Source organism: Convolutriloba macropyga, chromosome 8, assembly GCF_964194025.1.
Source record: "Convolutriloba macropyga chromosome 8, txConMacr16.3, whole genome shotgun sequence".
In the NCBI taxonomy this organism is placed as follows: Eukaryota; Metazoa; Xenacoelomorpha; order Acoela; family Convolutidae; genus Convolutriloba; species Convolutriloba macropyga.
This window is the reverse complement of record NC_134475.1, coordinates 50,341,111-50,359,301: the sequence shown is the minus strand read 5'-3', so window position 1 is coordinate 50,359,301 and position 18,191 is coordinate 50,341,111. Positions and strand designations below refer to the sequence as shown.

Here is an 18,191-nt window from a genome sequence, read left to right as displayed (position 1 = left end):
TTTTGCAGCCACCCTGGTTTTGTGTTATCATTTTTATGAAATTTCTTTGAAGAAACTGCAAAACAGCCATAAATACCGCGGCGCCGCTGTTTTGTTGGTTTTGTTGTTCATACTACAGTAAAGTTGTTTTTCACGTTTTCACGCTTGCTATTCGGCCTGTTGTTCTCGTAGCATTAATGGCTATTACGATGGTCAAAAATAGGGAAGAATTTTCTCCTTGTCCCGGCCCCAATGGTTTACACCCACAGAGATAAGATTACGGGAAATTTTAATTCCATTGTTAATTTGAGCAGCCGTTCCTCACAACAAATACTCGGTAGTTGCATAGGGTAAACTGAAAATAAAAGCAGACCATTGTTACCCTTGCTGTTGTTTATACCACCACACCACTGCTATTTCTACTACTGCAGTTTTTCCTGTTGCAACTGTAGCCCTTCTTTTTTTATATAATTGACGCCACTTTTATTTCCCTAGACAGAACAAGCCATCAAAAACCCTCAGTGTTTCCATATAAGGTAAGAGTACTCACAGTTATTTTTAAATTTTTAAGTATTCAGCATGAAAAAATTTTTTGAACTAAATTCTATTTTCAAATGTTTTTTAGAGAAAAGCATTCTTTCTTGCTAAGATATCACAATGGAGTGCATTTTGATTAATGTGATAGAAAGAAAGAAAGAAGAAAGTGCTTTGGATTAATTTCGGCAGCTAGCTAAAATTGCCGCTTCAATTCTTAAGAGTAAATTTTAGTATAGATCGATTCAGATTATATCTAGTCTTTATAAACGATGACAGTTACTGAAGAAAATCAAGCCTCTCGATCTATTAGCCTATTTCCTACGCTGGTGGAACTTCAAAAGGGCTTGGTAAACACAGAGATTTGTTATAAACGTTGTTTTCATCAATTATTATGAGGCACATTAGTTATTCCGGGCTTTTTTGCTAATAACTTAGTTGAGATTTCTCTCGGCAATTTAGCCCTCAACAGTTTGGCTTGTTTTTTTCCGGAAATATTACAACTGGAACTTTATTACTTAGCTGAACTGCCCCTAAGTGTTTTCCGCAAAATTCAAGAAATTAGGAATAGTTTTAAACTAAAATATTTGTTGAAATTAAATTGCATGCTAATGCCCATTGCTCGATAAATAATTACAAAATTTGTTAGCAAACTCAAAAGTTTATTTCAAGATCCGAAGATCGGAATGTGCTTACTGCAGAATCCAAGGATTTGGTCAATTAATTCATACAGTGAACTATTTCTTAAATGTGCCAATTATTAGATAACAACGGACTGCAATGCCATCTTCTGAATTCTATTTTCGAGCCGATTTTTTTTATGGGTCTTTTCATCCTAACGCAGAGCGATTGAATATGTCTATATTTCCATTTTGAGGGGCTTGTCACCAGAAGGGCTAGGAAAAATTTGCAGAGAAAATGGGCTATATATTCTGTAGTGTTGAACATACACAAAACAATAGTTCTAAGGACGCTATGGTTATTGTTCCCAGCATCAAATTTCTTTGCGTGTTAGAATTTTTTGCCAGCCTTTCTAGGTTGTGCCAATTTTAGCCCATCGACATTTTATGTGAGAACTAGAAAAGACATATCTCTGAAAGTTTTTGAAAAATTGAATCGATACACGAAGAAACTGTCTAAAAGTGTACAGGTTCTGTTATTTACAACGTTGAGCTCATAACCGATCAAAACAGAATTCTATTAATTCTTATTAATAGAAGAGGTTACGCTTTTTTAAGTGTCATAAAGTGCTCGAAAACGGAGTTTTGTTTTACGTAAATACAACTATAACGAATTCCACTACTGAGCTAACAGCTGTTGAGCTCAATACTGTTCACAATTAGCTCAAACTCAGACAATCTAATGCCTCTAATGCTTCTGAGAAAATGCCTCTGTGATAAGGCTGCATCTGTAAATCTCAATGTTCAATTTTCTTCTTTTGACCTCTACTGCAACCACTGTGTTGAAAAAAAATTGCGCCACCAATTCTCCGCTTCGTTCATTTGATGCACTGTCGTTCACTGCTTGAGCTGCGTTGCTTTGCTCTGCATTCAATGCTGGTTGCGTGCCTTTACTTATATATGCAGGCCAATGATAGTTCGAACTTGCTTTGCATTCCCTTGCTTCTTTCAGATGTTCTTCAACGAAATCTCCTGTGTAGGGTTCAAGCTTGTTTCGACGCTGAAGTTGTTTGCGTATTTTCTCCTCCAGCAGATGAACAGTCTGTTGATAGAGAACCTTTAGTTTGTTGGGTTGATCTGAATCTTTAATTATCTTGTAGCCAAGCCTTAGTTTGGTGTTAGCTTCATCCACTAAATAATGAAACTTCTTGTCGTATGGGATTCGTGCTGGCTGGTATGGTAGACGTATTGTACATAATCTGTTGACAAAAATCGAAATGCCTGGCTGCTGTTTGCTGTTGCTTTGTTCTTGCTTTTAAGCAGGGTTCGCACTTCATTTTTTTATGGCATTCTTCTGTTCGCCTCACTGGCTTTCTGCTGTTGATTCGTTTGATTTTTGTTTTTGGGTTACTTCGGCACTCCTTTCATCAGATTGGAAAGCAGCTTGCCTTCCACTTTCCGGGTCGGTGGACCAAATGTAACGGCTACTCTCCTATCAAAGACAGGGAAAACTTTACATTGCCCAAATCGTTTCAACGGTTTCAAATCTGTCCGGATATTGAGCTATTGCAGTTATTTTTTGTGAACCGTCTTATCAGCCAAACTGTAAACACCTTTCCACTAACAGTTGCTCAATTAGTCTCAAAAAATAATCGCTCAGCTTTGCTGTTTAACATCTTGTTTCGCTCAGAGCAACAAAATAATTCAAATTGAAACAATTTTTTCTAATTCCCACAATAGCAACTCTCTATTGGTTTCGACTAAGACCAATGTCGAACCTGATTAGAATTTATTAAAACCATTAAAAGAAGCTGAAATTATGCTTTGCTCAAAGTTTATCTTTCTTTGAGAATATCAATGTTAATTTTCATTTCAGGAACGCTGGAGAGCATCAAAATTAATTCTCCATTCAGAATTCAAATTAAGTGAAAACTGTACAATTACTAAGATGATTTACAGATACAAGACATAATAGCAAGTAATTTTGCCGCTCAAAGAACTGTGCTTCAATATGCCCTGTTCTAAATGACCAAAATTGCAAAATTCAATTGATTTTTGGTAGTTTTTTCTTTTATGCCATGAGTCACGTGAGTTTACATGTCAAATTTGCATCTAATTGGTTGTTGAAAAGAATGGGGACAAAATGTGAACTGTTTTCCATAACGTTGTTTTCCAGTGAAAAGAGATGTCATGGTAAGTTCGATAACCATGTAGAAATTTTGTCGAATAATGTGTATCAACAACAAGTTGTTTCACAAACCAATTGCAAAGAATCTGATGCATTTTTGTTAAGAGCTGATGTTATTTTGATGATAGTGAGATAGTTCTAGCTTCAGTTTTGCTTCATGTATGACGATTGCGTACTAATTATAGTTACTAAGTATAAATGTTGACAAAAATTAACAATTTATTATGGCTGCGGTAGAATGTACCGTTTAATTTCGCTTGTCATGCTATTCTAACTTCATTGCTTGATTCGACAGTCATTTTTTAGTTTAGCGTGAAGCGTAGCTTCAACATCGCTGGCCGTGCTTTCCATTTCGGAAACATCTCTTTCCTGTATTACAGGGGCGAGCTTCTTTCTGGTCTCTTGTAAACTCCGTCGTTTTTTTTGAACTATCGCTGATCGAATCACTTCTTCAGACCCATTGATGGTCTTCCTAACTTGACACACATTTTGATATCATTGCTTCCTGCTGACTTCGATCAACCAAACGACATTGCCTTTTTTAGGGGTTTCCTTTGCTGTAGATCGCCGTTTTTGCCCATTTTTCAGAGTTGGCAGATACTCCTTACGAAATCTGTCCCACATGAGATTTCCTTAGGCTTCGGTATCTTGAAACAGCTTTTGATGAGCGACAAATTTCTTAGCGCATGGTAGATAGGGTGATTGCACGTTTTTGCTGCCAAGCAAGAAGTGATTGGGAGTCAATGCTTCTAAGTCTTTAACGTCCGAACTGACTGGAGTTAACTGTCTTGCGTTAAATGTCTGCTCAACAATACACATCGTAGTTGAAAGAACGTCTCCGGTGACCGATTTGTTCCCCAACACTGTATATTTTGCTTTATTGCAATTTCTCACCAACTGTTCCCCTCCTGTACAATAGGTGCAGTGGTTGGGTTGAATTTCTATCTGATTCCTCGTTGAATTCGATGTTCTTCGATCTCTTCTTTTTTCCATGCCGCAAAGTATTCTGCAAATTCTCAGCTCTGACTAAATTTGTCCTGTTGTCGCTGATGATTGTACTCCGTTTGCCTTTTTGCGCACAAAATCGGATAGTGTCTTTGAGACAACTGTCTGTTTTCAACTTTGGTACCGCTTCTATATGCACCGCTCTCATATTTAGACATATGAACAGACAGCACCAGCGCTCTTCGTTTCTTCGCTAAATAATCTTAGAGAAAGGACCAAAGTAGTCAAGTCCAATATTTGTAAAGGCCGTTGAAGCATCTAACCGTTTTTTGGGTAGGTTGGCCATTAATAGTGTTATAGTTTTAGTTCTGCCTTTTCTGCAGGTAAAACACTTGTTCTTGTTAGATCTTTAGCGTTTCGTATGCCTGGGATCCACATCTTTTGCTGAACAAGTTTTCTTACATGGTTGGTGCCTTCGTGTTGATTGTCCTTGTGCTCGTTTCGTAAGTACAATTCAACCACATGATAGTACCAATGTAGCAACATTAGATGCTTTGCGTTGAAGACCAATTGACTTTTGCCTATTTTGTTTTTTGCAGGAATAAGTCCATGCTCATCCAGGAAAAATGAGACTTGTGGGCCCTTTGGAACTTCCTTTTCAGTTTTCAGAGATTTTTTTTCTTCACCAAACTGTTCAAGCTGTAGTAACTTGAAGAAATTTGCGTTTTCTCTTTCTTCAACACCGAATACAAAAGTTGCTGGTTTGTATTTGCTCAATGATCAGTGTACGTATGTCATTGTATTCACTAGTCTTTTCAAATTACTGAATCGTTCCCAATGAATAACAGCTTTTTTCTTTTCAGCCTGTATCATGAAGACTGATGAGGTATGTTCTCTTCATCTGAGACAAAAATTAGGTTAACTAGCTCTGGCCATTCGCTTTCTGGTCGTTTCAATGAGAACAGTTCAATTAGCAACCGCCTTCTCATGAGTTCCTCGATGTTGATTGCTCTGGTGCCAATATCCGCTCGATTGTTGATACCGCTCACATTTTTCCACTGTGAAACATCAGTTGTATCCAGTATCTTAGCTATTCAATTGGCTTCAAACACTCGTTGTTTACAATGTGAGCTGTGCATCTACTACAATACTGTTGTTGAGTTTGACCACAGACTGCAACTGTTCACCTTCATTTCATGTTCCTTCACTTTCTGTTTTTTCAGCTTCACTGACATGGCTGCCCCTTGTAGTTCCAGTCGTGTTATTGAGAGATGCGTCATCGATGCCACTCTGCCTTTCCCCATGAAAAATGTTGAGTCAGCTGAGTATTGTTTTAGTTGTGAACGTAGATAGGCGACTGCACACATCGTGTCTATAGATGCGTCAGCAAACATATGAAGTTCGGTTTTATCCCTCGCTGTGTTGAAATATCCTCTATTGATGCTTGTTTTAGCTACAATTGGAAGTTGCTCCTCCCACTTAGTCAATTCTGTTTCTTCACAAGGCTTCAATTTGTTGTCCCAATGTTGGCCATTCTTAGTCCGGATGCTTTTCAGGAGTCTCATGTAAACACTGAACGGAGCTAACAATCCGATCGAGTCGAATAGTGCATATACCAGTGACAGTACCTTCCTTTGGGTTTTAGGTGCTTCAATTTCTTTGCTCGTACCCTCCGACACATGAAGACTATCATCAGTTACGGTCCATTGTAGTCCAAGCACTGATTATTCCTCTGTTTTAGGTTCCACTTGGACTTGCTTCGTTGCTGATTGACTTCAAGTCTTCTGGGATTGCTTTTGTAACTGCTTCGTTGTTTCTAATCCACTTCTTCAGTTCAAATCCATACTGTGGGAGAAAAAGTTGTAGTTGATTGAAGACTTCAACTGCTTTTTCATTTTTTTTATTTGATGAAATCATCCGTGTAAAATTTGTTAAGTATGGCTTTGGCTGCTGTTGGATACATTTATAAGAGCATAGTTTGCACAAAAATAGAGAACGCTTAGCTACAAATGCATGACGCTAATATTCGTACATTTGAACGAGTTCGTTGGTTGAAGGACGCCATAGAATTCTCAAGCAACTTCCATTCTGTTAAGAAAGTTGCAGTTGTAGAAACATCGATTGGATGCCAGCTGTCAGGACTATTTGTCCTACGTGAATTTTGTTCCAATCAACCCGTGTAGCAGGTCAGATCTTGTTTGTGGCGTATCGATTAGGCATACTTGATGCATTTTGATGCGGCATTGGAAAAAAGTCTTATTTTGCCAGACTTGTTTGAGTTTAGTACTGGACGTGTGGCCAATACCATTCTTTCCCAAAGATGGATTTCACTTCGGACTCTTTCAATATATTTACTAATCCCTTTTCTACATCTGTATCTAATGATTTGATTCAAACTGTTCAGGTTTGGGTCCCTTTCGAACCTTAGCTCCAGTGAATAAAACTGACCCAAGGCTGGCTGTAATTGTTCGGTAGGTTTGGCTCTGGTTCAATCCACAGCATTCACACATCGTACTGTTCGCTTGTAAGTTTCATTGTACTATCTAGCATTTTTTGTGCCTTCGATTGTTTTTTTTCACTGACTGACGAAGTTGAATTTGGGAGCATAGGTTTCTATGTCACACCAGGTTTGAATAATCTCAGCCAATTTGGCATCTTCTGTGCAGGCGAAATTACAAACTTTTTGTTTTCTCTTGCCCGTCATGAGTCCACTGAGTAGCCATCCTAGCTCTGTTAAAATGGCGAAAACTTCTTTTCTTTTTCCTATCTTGTAGTCCAATGGGCGTTGTAGCTCGTAAACATCTTGGTCACGGATGATGCCAACTTCAATCAAGTTGGAGCATTTGTTGTTTTGTACACTCAAATGATTGAAGCTTCTGCTTGTTGTAGTTGTGGTTTGTGTTACCAAATGATATTGACGAGTGTGCAAATGCTTCGATTGAATGAACCTTTGATTGTAGTCCCTTTTTTAGAGAAACTTTTTCTGTCATCAGCTTCTTCGTTCTGTGTATAGCGGCTTTACTTAGTGTAATATTGGTACTTTGGGCTTGTAACTTCTCTTGCAAACTATGATTGATGCATGAAATCAATTATGAGTGTTCAACTATCGAGGAAAGCATATGTGTTCAGCCTGTGGCAACCATTCTGTATCGATACAGGAACTATCTGAAGAAAGCTTGTAACTTCGTTAATCTGGTTGATTGTAGATGCGCTTACGTTGACCACAAGATTGCCCCTTTTCCACTTGGTTTTCTGAGTGAAGCAATGGGTTGTGCTTCTTGATGCATCCATTGATACCGCACACATTGACTTTACAATCTGTTATTACATGTCTTTGTCTGGACATCCGTAACATAAGCGCTGCTTCCTCACAGCTGTGTAACGATCATTCACACTTATGTTACTGAATAATGGAGAGTTCCATGAATAATGGAGAGTGCCATCAACTAATGAACAGTGATCACTTGCTTTTGTTTCGTTTCTTCCACGTTCGAACTAGCACTGAAAATGGATGATTTCGAGAACCATTTGTCTCTATTTGTGCTTCTTTGGTCTTGGTGTTCTCGCTCGCCCTTGAAAGCTGGAAACCCTTGATACAAAAATGCTATCCTAAAGAGCCATTGTTCAATCCTAATTAGATCGGGCCAGTCTTCAGCTTTATCATCATCATAGAACCACCTCTGCTTCTGAGAAATTGAGGTACTGCCATATACAGTGTCGAGCTTGGTTGCAGATCACCAGTCTGCTTGTACTTTTTGAGCACATTCACAAATTCGAAACGATAACTCAGAAACTGACCAGACTTGTTGAGATGTGAGGTTTCACCTGACTAGAATTGCGAATACTCTCTAGCTGCACATCGATGATCACATGAAGTTTTCCAAACTTCTTCTCCACATTGATTCATGCAGCACCATTGAACTGTCCGCGATAGCCCATTCCAAAAACTGCTGACTTGGCCTTGCCTGTCAGTAGAGTCATCAGATGGCTCGTCTTCTCTGAGTCTGGTATTGGTCGTTGATCTACTGTAGCAATGAACATACTAGACCACTCTGAAGCTTTCCATTAAAATTGTGCAACTTAGCTTTGGTAAATTTTTGCTACCTGAGTAACCACCTTTGTATCGTTAAACAGCTCTGGGGGAAACTTTTCGGTCTTCAATAATTGTTTTGGGAAAATACTTGAAACGCCGGCACCTCCCGAACAAAACTACATCCCAAAATGTAGAACGATTGGTGCGTGATCATGCCAGGTTATTGCTGGCTTCAGCAAAGAGAGGCCAGCCTTAGATCAGGGGTATAAAAACGCATTGATAATTTCGACATATAAAGTTCAATATAAAATCAGTCAGACGAGAGTTCAGAAATTCAATGCTCTCAGTTTTGTCAAAAAATCTGCTGGTAGAGAACGTTCTAGCAAAAAGTTTGCACTAAGCTCATACGTTTTCATTAATTGCTGAAACCATCCTTCAAAAGCAGTGGTACCTACACTCTCATGCAATTTATCCGTCAATGAAAGCAAATTGCTTATGATAATGAAAAAGTGAAACTAAGTACAACAAGAAGTACAACTGTAATGTGCATACGCACATAATGTTCCCACCCCGCTTATCGACAATCTTGACTTAATTGAGGAGATAGAAAACTTTCAAAAACTCACGCATCATTCGACAGACCACTAATGGAATAATTTTAAGCCATTTTATGAAGGGCCGATGAAACTTGTTGTTTATAGGACTACTAGAAAAAACGGTATTAAAATCAAATAACAATCATTAATTAGGACCAAACCTCTACGTCTATATTGAAGCAAAATATAACAAAATTAAACTCGCATCAGAAAAAAATAAATTATACTATACTTCATTAGAAAAAATATGGGACCTGCCCTCATTGCCACTGGGTAACAGGTCGACAAAAAAAGCAAAAAAATGCGAAATTCAAAAATACGTTTCTATTTTTGGAAACAATTAAATTAAAAAAAAACTAATGTCAATAGATATTAACTGAAATCATTAAACTATTCAAATATATCTCTATAGGAAGCAATTTAGAACCTCTCATTATCAATTGTACGTCATATGACTACAAAAAAGTACAAGTACCGGCAGAAATACAAAGCTCATTTAAACTTGGTGCCAAAATGGCAGTGAAGCCGTTAAAAACAAAAACTTCAATTTGTCATTAAAGCATAAAAATGTTTAATTTTATAGCCAATGGGGGCCTACCATTAAGGTTATAACTTAAAGGAAAACAAAATTCCTTTAAAATGAAGAAATCGATCTGAAACATATTCTGAAATTTCGAGGTAACGGTAGTTACAAATCCAAGAGACAAATGTTTGGAACTAAAACTGTTAACATATCCGACAGATTACCGGAAAATTGCGGCGATAGTCGCTTGTGGTCTCCCAATAATTGCAAAAACTAAATAAATAAGATACACTGATTGACCACCAGTCCTTTAATAGACCACTAGACTTTTTGAACTTTATCGGGACTGTCAATTTTATGACACATACGGTCCATAAAAAAAACACCCTCAATTGTTTTTCAAAATTATTATTCACTATCAAAACAAAAGCCTAATACTCAAGAATTAGGGCATATATGTTTGGCACTACTTAGATGCACACTATCTTTAAATAGTAAATGTTCATAAAATTTTCAAAAGGCCATTAGTGAGTTCAGAAGAAGTAAATTTTTAAGTGCAACAAGTCTCGCAGTTGACCAAAAAGCAGAAATGACGTCACACACAAATTTTAATGGCAAAGCTTTAGAAGTCACTGAAGTCATTGAAAAAGTTAATTCCGAGAAGTCATGTCGTAAAAATCATCAATGAAGACGACGAATTAAAAAAACGTGATGTCCCAATGATAGCCACTATTGTTTCGCGGTTATTAGCAAAAAATAAATTATAGCTCTTGAAACGGGCTGTGACTTTTATCTACAGAGACCAAGCTACAAATCGACCAAAAACGATTTAAAAAATGCGAAGCTCAAAAATCAAAATACGGTTCTGAAGAAAATAATTTCAATGCTCATAACGGACATAATTATTCAACAACAAGAGATGGATTAAATTGAAACTCCTCAGTAAGCCAATTGGGCTAATCAAAAATGAGACTTGTTCACGAGACTACGACATAACAAAAAATACAGGCAAAAGTCAAAATTTCACATCAATTTACGCTTCCACACTGTTCAAGGCACTATAATTATAAGATATCTGCGAGAACGGAAAATCATCAAATTTTCTCATCTGAATTTCAACGAGTCTTACTTGTAAATCGACTACGTAGAAATAACAACAAAAAGAAACCAAAAATTGAACAGTAAATAACCAAAAATTGAACAGTAAACAGTAAGTAACAGGTTCTGACTGATGGCAAAGCCATCAGTCAAAGCATGTTACCAACCGCGAAAAAAAATGTTCGAATAAACAAAAGTAGTTAAAACTTCTTATTAGTGAGATTGGGTTTCCAATAGTGTGATAATGCGTCAAAGAACCCACTTGAACTTATAAAATGTTCAATTATACTCAAAAAGAATTTTAAAAAAAACTTGTATCGAAACAAAGAAACAATTACTTAAATACAAAACCAATGAAACATTGATTTATAACTCACAGGATTTAGTTTTCTGCCTCTTTCTACTCAGACTACTTCAGAAATTGAGAGAAAGAAGATAAAATAGTCGCAAAGTTCAGGAAATCAGCGACATTTTCTTAAACAAATAATTTCAAGTCATAGGAGAGATGAGCTGAAATCTGAAACCATTTTCTAGACTCGCTTATGCCTCTTGAAAAAACCAATTTGATCTTTGATTGGGGATACTAGGTCATTGGACTACAAAAGTATAACAAATGAAAGCAAAACATAAGATGTCCATAAAACTATATGAAAACAATTGGTCAAAGCCATAAAAACCACGGACTTAACTCTAAAACCACAATATATGTTGGCTTAGTCTGTTTTTTGTGAATAATATCTGGCTGTAATTGAGCCCTTTTTGAAAATTTTGCACAAATTTACATAAAAAACTATAAATGCGGAATCGTTCTTGAAAAAAATAGGCCGCGCCCCATTTAAATCTAAAAAATTGTTACCATAAAAATTCAAGCCGTGATTTTTAATTTACCATAAAGATCCAATTTTACGCGTCTAAGAAAGACTCATTCTTCAAATGGTTGCAGAGTAGATCAAATTTTCAAAAACAACGCATTTTGTATAATTATCGTTTTTAAAATTGCAAAAAAAATTGGCAAACTTATAATTCCAGAGAACTCTTAAAGCCAACAGAAGTAAAACTAGCTCTCTTTGGGGATTCAAGACAAATTTGACCGCAGTGTTAAGGTGCCTACTTCCTGCAAATTTAAAGAAAGTGGGCTAAAAAAGCATATTTGGTCAAATTTTTGACGTTGAATTTTGAAAAACTCGGATCAGACAAATTAGCAACCGTCCTTTATCTTTAAAGTTTAAATCATGAGCACTACCGTTAACAATTTTTACATATTTAAGCACAAGCGACAAAAATTAGGTAAAAAAACAGAAATTAACAATAAAAGCAACTAAATATAGTCTACTATTCACAAAACTTTGAGTCTTGATAATTCCTTGTAAAACAAGAAAATCAAAAGAAAGTTTATTTCCATATTCTGTTTTGGACGGGCTTTCTAATGATACCACTCACAACTCTCTGCAATGATTATATCTATCGGCCAAAATTAACTGAACAAAAAAAAACATTTTAGTATATATTTCCTCCCCCACAAAAGTGGGTCAGAACAAAAAAAATGTTATCCTTTCTAAAAAGATTTCAAGATTACGTACAAAATATTTCCCGTTTCTTGCTGAACTACTTGTTGCCGGAACTGCCAAAAAATTATGCGAAAAACATTTTGCTTATCAAATTGATATTTTGAATATAAACTGGTTTGAACCAATAACTAGCGATGCGCTACGCCAACAAAGACCAAATAGTTCAAATTTTACTTATTCTAGCTGATTACACACTATCTACCGCATAAAATAAGAAATACCCACCTTCTAACTTAAAATACTAAAAAAATTAATGGAGGCAATAAACCAAAGGCGCATGAAAAAATCGGCTATAATTTTTTAGCTGTTAAAAAACTGTTCAAAAGCGGTTGAATACTAATTAAAACAAGGAAATATTTACAGAATTTTTATTCCTTAATAGCTCATCATTTTCTTACGAAAGACAGAGCACGCAAAAATCTAACTAACTTGCCAGGAGATCCAAAATTTAAAAAAAATACTAAAACACTCAAAAAAGGAGCAAACTTGGCAAATCAAAACTTAAATCATCTTGATACGGACTGATTTTGCTGAACACATTAGATTATATTCTCAATGAGCAAAACAACAATTGTAATCAGACAAAAAAATCTCAATACGATTTGCCAAAGCAAAACCAAACGCAAAACAAATTAAACAAGAGGAAAAACTTCTTTTTAATAATTTTTTATGATTCTGTAAAACTATCGGACAAGTAAAATTACGTTCTGTAGAAATACTGAACAAGATGAGTTCGAAACAAAAAATATTTTGTAAAGTTGAAAATTTGAAGAAATTTATTTTATAAGCCATGGTTTCAAAATTGCTCAGATTAAAACTCTAAAGTGTTAAAAAAATAAATCAAATCTTGCTTCTATATAAATTGCAAAAAAAACTAACAGACAAGTTGTTAAAAACAAAAACAAACAAAACTTTCAAAATCTCCTGGCCAATGTTTTTGCTTAGAACACTTAAAGACTAGAGTACAATTCATTATGAGTTTTTTGATGCTCTTTTGACTGATCTAAGCACTCAATTGCAAATAATGCCTATTCAATAAACCGGCCAAAATATAAAAGAGCAAAAATGATGAAATTGGCAAAAATTTGAAGTCAAGAAGCTTTTTTTACTCCACTCGGCACATGTACCAAAAACTCCTGTCGCTTGGTAAAACCATGGTCAAATTATCGCATGAAGAAAAAAATTTCCTGTAAAAAGATAAAGCCTGAAGAATTCTTGAATTGTCTCGATGGCTTTATCGAACAAAATAAACTTCCAAATATCTGGTTTTGACTGACAGGAAGAATCAAAAGAAAAAGTAACCAAATTAAGTCGACTAAAGAGAAAGGAATTAGACCAAAAGCAAATCAATGAAAATTAGGGAAACTTTATTAATTTTCTAACCGTGAAAAGATTTTCGAAATCACCTAAGCTATCGATTGCCAAGACAATAATAGGCAAATTATGAAGAACTCAAAAACAACTCTAGTTTTGAAGAGGTTTTTAGCTCGCTCACTAAAAACAGAGCCGGAAGAAATCAGAGCACCGGCCGTCTTTTTACTTGAAATATGGTTGCTTGAAATTATAAACTTGAAATATAGATGACTTGTTTAAAACTGTCAAGTGTTATATGTTTTTCATTAACAAAACCATTTGAAGTTGCAGCACACAAATAATATTTCGCTGGCTCTGTAAAATTTTTCACACCTAAATTGCTCGCTCAGTTTCACAGAAGGTCTGAACAGAATAGCCTCTCTCTCTCTCTCTTTCTCTCTCTCTCTCTCTCTCTCTCTCTCTCTCTCTCTTCTCCGCTCTGCGAATTAGTCAACCGAAAACGCGTTTTCCAACTGCATTCGCTCCGTTAGCTTCCGACTTTTTGCTCACTCACTTATCAAAACAGCGCCGAAAGAAATCAGAGCACCAATAAAACCCAACTTCTTAGGACAGCATAAAAATTTGAGCGCCTAACTAATAGCTTTTGGGGTCATTAAAGTTCAAGTTCAGGCGTCCTATTTGGATTCCAGTACAGCGATTTCTTCTCCAGATACCTACGTTTTGTATTTTGCACTTCGGCGTCCTAAAAATCTAAAAATTTCAAATTAAACTAGAACGTTTTAATTAATTGGAAAGTTTCAACTGTAAAGTAATTATGAAACAATCGGAAAAGTTTCTCTACAATGTTTGAGCAATTAGCACGTCGAGGTTAAGAGTCATAATTGATAATATAACCGACTAGCGTCGGGCGAATTGCTCTGAAACGACCGTCCGGCGATTGGCTTTGGTAGTAGCCAGCTGAGCCTTAGCGATGCTAGCATTGGGGGGGGGGGGGGGGGCTGAATGGAGCGAAGGGGGTCAAACATTTCAGAATAAGAACCGCTATTCACACCATGAAATTGTCATTAAAAATTTTTTGGTCAATCACATACTTAGAGAATCCAGGGTACGATTTCATCGGACTCTAAAACTCCGGAGCAAAGAGCCTAATGTCTATCTTTTGACACTTGAATGAAACCGCTATAAATAATTGGCTTCTTTGCTATCGGAGACGGAGACGTTTGGTTTATTCCAACTCCTGTATTTTTTAAGAAGGAAAATTTTCTTTCACTGATCTGAAAAATTGTACTCTTAATTTCAATTTCAAACGAAATTCAAGACTTTCGTACCCTTTGGTTCTCTAAACACGTCAGAACAAAACTTTAGTCCCCTTACGTCTCGTGCCCAGCACTCGGGCTCAAGCGCCCTAAGTGTCAGCGCACTAAGTCCTCGGGGCGACTAAGCCTTTGTTCTAACCTATACTTAGAGACCAGTAAGAAGTAAGGCTCTAAGAGAGCTGCTCGGCCATTTAATGCCCTCTGGTCGCTGCCTTTTTATCCGGTTTTGAGAATGAAAAGTCAAATGAGTCAGCCAAAAAATCAGTCAAATGAAAAATTGCTTAAAATGACCACAGGACTAATATAATTGCCACAAACTTCTTCTGAGAGCAATTAATCATGCTCTGAAAAACAGTAGATTGTTATGTCATTATTTTTGCGAAATTAATAGTGAATTACAAAATTTGACCTGAGCAGAGATATGGCCCTGAAAAAATTGCTGCTATATCACAAAAGTTCTTTCCACATTTTGTGACATTCACGTTGACATTCTCCTTTAATTCTGGACCGCAATTTTATTTGAATGCACAGATTTGCGCCCGTCGTCTTCTTTCTCCATTTTTATCCCCAATCCAAGTCTTTTTCATTTTCCATCATGTCGGAACCTAATTTTGGAGCACTGTTGGAATCTAATTAATTATCTTTTTCTTCTGGGTTTCCAATTTTCCCAATGTCTTCCATTTCTCGTTCTCTCCGTCTCAAAACAGTCACTTGAGTTACAACAGCCAAACAAATAAACACAATCCCAGTCAATGATCTCCACATGTTATCAGTTGAGAACATCCATAACTGCATAAGGAAGCTAAAGACTGGTGATAGTAACTGAATCACAGCCATCGCTGTCACTGTTATTGTGGCTACTTTTGTCCCTGGGGAAACTTTTTCCTTTACCCTTACTTTAAAAGCTATATACTATAACACTAATTCCCAAAGCTTCAAATGAAGGGTCAAAAACTGATGATGAGAATTAGTACCCATCTTACTGTTTTTCCACTGTTTGAGTATGATCTAATCCACTAGTTCAACTGTACCTGATATCTTTTCACTTCTTCCCTACTAGAAATGAGCGGTCAAAAAGTGTCTAAAACTGTGGAATGGGCTTTATTAAGTGGAAATGGGCTTTATTGTCCAATATTTTTCTTCGAAATGGGTTTTCGGTCGCTCAAAAAGCACATGTTCCATTTTCATTCTCTTTGTTATCTAAGTTACGAAAAAGCAAAATATAGACGTCCTCTATATTGTTTATAAATAATATTACTACCTCAAACTAAACCATTTAAACAGCTGTCACGGCAATACACGCACAGCAAAAACTCCGTTCACTGAGGCCTGTGAAAAAATTTTTATCCATAGAGATGAAGAGGAAAAAATTCCCATCCCGGTTAGATTGAATCCAAGAGACATTACTTGGAATGCAGAAGCTGCCAGAGCTAATAAATGGAGGTAAAATGACTGGCAATTTGCTTGGTTTGTGTTCACACGCCATGGCCTGTAGGATACGAGCCCACATGTAAGAATACCAAAAACTAACCCAAAACAACTCCAAATTGGAGATATTTTTGGGAAGCGGCGACTGTTTCCGTACATGGCTGCAAAACAAAGCCCTGCCATTGCAACTAAAGCCACGCCTTTGAGATTTTCCAGTTGTAGAATGTTTTTGGACATTAAATCCTGAGGATTGCACACAAATGCTGTTCCGGTCAATCCCAATGCAATAGAAATAAAAGTGAGAAACGAGGGTATCTGGTGGTCTTCTACAAATTGCATGAATACTGGAGTCATATAGATTGTTTTCTTTCCCCTATACGATATTACGTGGTCTAGTGAATATTAACGGGAACTGTTTTTGAACTATGCTGTGAAGTTTTAACTTTTTGCACATACTAGATTCAGATCGAATTTTCTAGATAGTAGTTAACTCAATTTATTGATTTTATGGAAAACTAGCAAACTCAGACTTCTATCCAGAGATTTTCTCTGTAAGTACTTTTGTTTTTCTTCAATTTCCATCAATTTCTAGTCTATTCGTTTCATTTTCTAAGGAAACGGATATTGGAATTTTGTAGAGAAAATCCTCATCTAAAACAGGTAATTTAATTTAATTAAATTTGTTTTCAAAATCTAAAGACATGTTTTTCATTCAACACAAACACGTCACTCAGATCTGACAGGTAATCAATAGGCTTCAAAGAAGCCTAGTCAAGTGATGCCTTGTTATTTTGCTATTTCAACGCTCACTTTTGTTATTGAGTATAGTAACGATTCCAGTTACTTTTAACGTTCAATTTTGAACGTTTTTAATCTTTAGTCGTTCGGAACTAACAAATTAGTTTTGTAGAGATACTAAATTCAATTAGTGTCATTTTTCTACAATTATTTTTCAACGAAGCAATTTATTTCTGTCTAAAGTTCAAATTTAGGTAAAAAATCACTTATGTAGGTAAAAAAATCACTTTTTAATTGAACTTTTGCAGCTGTGGTACAATTTCATCATAATATTACAATAGAAAAATAAATTTTAATAATACAAAAATATTAGTGATCAAATACGTCTTCTTGATGGAACATTGAAATCAAATTTTTACGGGTTGAAAAATCAAGTCTTCAAGCTCATTTTTAATGCTGAACGCACAAATTCATTGCCAACGTTTCCATGGATATCTCCTGCTCAAAAACTTCCGAAACATTTTTAAAAATCTAACGTATATTGACAAGTAAGAAATACTTCCGTGATTTCGACATTTTAATTAGTGGCGTTAATCAATAGGTTAACATGTAATTTCTGAAACAGTATTTGAACACATTTTAGTGGTAGAACTATGGTTTAATTTTTTTGCTATTCGTTTAAGTTAGTTTTATATTAGCCGCTGCAAAATTTTTTGGTTCTTTCCCATTATAGCCCACCATGAAATTATAGCCTCCATTATGGTATAATTACCATGATTGGGGGGCTATAGGTTATCTGACCACTAAGCGGGGGTCTATAATGGGAATGACCCAAATTTTTTTTACCGCACACCTAATATGTGATTTATGTTATCTTTTCTGTTTAAAACCGTGTCGTATATAACAATTCATTTTAACGTTTGTTGGAATAAAATTTTTGTTTTTATTCAAACTTATGTCTTCCCTAAGTATGTTCTGCATTTTATCCCAAGTTTAAATTGAATTTATTCTAAATTACTCAAGTTAAAGGCCCTCAAAATCAGTTTATAAAAATATTTTTTCAAATAACTATCCTAAATTGGAACACCTTTTAAAATAATTTTAAAAACATTTTTCAAAATTTTGTATATGACTGGCAACTTTGAAAATTGCAATGACGTCAAGTCGAGAATCTTTTTTGTTAAGCATAAATTGAGTGGGGAAAGAAACAAAAACCCGGATATAGAGTAACACTCAACTAGGCCAACAACTTTTTGCCTGTTAATGAGAAAAATAAATGTTCTTTATAAAACAGATTTTTTTAATTCCATA

At 35.8% G+C, this 18,191-nt stretch overlaps 1 protein-coding gene across 2 annotated transcripts in view; it reads left to right on the top strand.

The window, feature by feature from the left end:
• The window catches only part of LOC142344801 (uncharacterized), a 145,434-nt gene that overhangs the window by 22,238 nt on the left and 105,005 nt on the right, over positions 1-18,191 (top strand). Inside the window, exon 1 of one of the 2 annotated variants that reach the window (XM_075396754.1) lies at positions 259-515. The exons of the other annotated variant lie outside the window; for it this stretch is intronic. The gene's annotated coding sequence lies outside the window, so the exon portion shown is untranslated. Of the gene's footprint in view, positions 1-258; positions 516-18,191 lie in introns of those variants that run through there. 2 annotated transcript variants of the gene reach the window in all.